General features: G+C 45.3%; 1 pseudogene; it reads right to left on the bottom strand.

The window, feature by feature from the left end:
* Positions 1–776: 776 nt before the first annotated feature.
* Positions 777–1,511, bottom strand: LOC101589580 (annotated as a pseudogene).
* Positions 1,512–1,770: the final 259 nt, after the last annotated feature.

The following is a 1,770-nucleotide window of genomic DNA, read 5'->3' as shown; positions in this document are numbered from 1 at the left end:
TTATTTGTTGAAACTGTACTTCCGATTTCATTTGAAACTGTCTCATTGCTGTTTATCAATAAAATTTTGAAAAAAAAAACACATTCTTGCAGTATTCTGCCCTTTTCACACAGTCTCACCCTACTGCCCTCCTGTTAAGGCTTGAAAACAGGTGAGGCAGCACCGGAGCCTTGGCATGGAAATCAGGTTTGAGTTTTAGGGCCTTCCTGTCACTGACTTAATACAGAAGTTTAAACAATTCACTTGCCTATCTGGACCTTTGTGAAGTGTTTGGACTGGGTGACCTTTCTGGGTGTTGTCAGATCAGTTCATACCTAGGAAATCAATGAATTAATTAGCAGAGATTCTAACTCTAAGACATAGATTTCCTACACCTTTTTGAAACAGCTGAATCAGGTTCCTATTATATATTTAAGTATAGGAAAAGAAGCAGGTATATCTATGAAGAAATAGAACCTGGCAGCCCCTATGCTTGACTAATAAAAGAAAATTCTTGAAACAAGCAGAGAAAAAGGCCATAAGAGAGACCTGGCAGTGTCAAAAAGGGTCCATTAAATAAAGTGACCGTAGGAGGGAAAAACAATGGCTGTAACCAGACAAGATCTCTAAGCACAAACTACAGCCTAGACAGGTCTATGAGGCAAGGAACCCCTGGAACAGGTATTGTAAGGAGGGACTTGGTCCACAATAAGCTGCTTCTGCATTTGGTTCAAACTCAGTTTTCTCAATCTGTCAACCTGATGTGTGCACACGTGCACATCTCCTGCAGGCTGCAGTTATGCTTCTGAAGTGTTGTCTTCACTCCAAGAAATGGTCTCCACAAAATGGATCTCTTCTTCATCAGTCTTCTCCATGATCAGCCGGCGCTTATCCATATTTATGATACACTTGAAGGATTGGAGAGTCTGAAGACCAAGAGACTAGTTTTTCTCATTGTTCTCAACCACAGCTGCTGGGCAGTGCAGGCAGAAGGATCCAGGGTCATCACAAGATGCTCAATCTGACCCACTACTTTGAGATGCCAGGGCACAGAAAGCTTTTCTCCTTCATGCTTGTGAGATTTAACATGCTCCTTGAGTTCCAATCTGTCCACACAGGCTGAGGATATAAGATTATACTGACATTCTGTATCAATTAAGGTTTTCAAATCCTTTCCAGCACACTGGCAAGAAATTAAAATCATATCATCATCCTCAGACTTCTTTAGTCCTCCAGACTTAGCCTGATTGAGTTGGTTGGTCTTGGAGGCCCAAAGAACACGACTGCTTCATAGCTTAGACAGGTTGGTTTCCACAAGGCGCTTCGTATCCTTAGATGAAACCAGCTTCTTGAGGCCGTCCAGAGGCAGCAAGTTGGTGGAGTCTTGGTGGATGAACTACCCTACTTTCTTCATCCGGCGCTGCTGCCCGCAGCGACCCCACCTCTTTCATGTTGGTCTCCTTGCGGCCGCCCTTGCTCAGGAGCCCTGTCCACACCGTGGCCGACCCGGAGATCACCCACAGCCGGGACATGCCAGCCTCCCGCAGTGTGAACCGCCCCCAGGCTCTGCCAGTCGCCCATCTACCAGCCCTCCTGGAGCCCCAGCGACAGCGGCACGGAAGCGGGGGGACCGCGCACCTCCAAGTTTCGAGAGCCGGGGATATCCGGTAATTTCTTCAAGTATTTTATTTTGCTATTTCTTTTTCTACGTTACTGCATATATTGTGCTTATTTAAAAAAATCCTCACTGTGTTGCACCTTTACACAAGATAGAGCTAGTACTGAATGAAT

Source organism: Octodon degus, unplaced genomic scaffold (assembly GCF_000260255.1).
Source record: "Octodon degus isolate 3935 unplaced genomic scaffold, OctDeg1.0 scaffold00003, whole genome shotgun sequence".
NCBI lineage: Eukaryota > Metazoa > Chordata > Mammalia > Rodentia > Octodontidae > Octodon > Octodon degus.
Note: the sequence above shows the minus strand (reverse complement) of the source record. Positions and strands in the feature narration are given on the sequence as shown.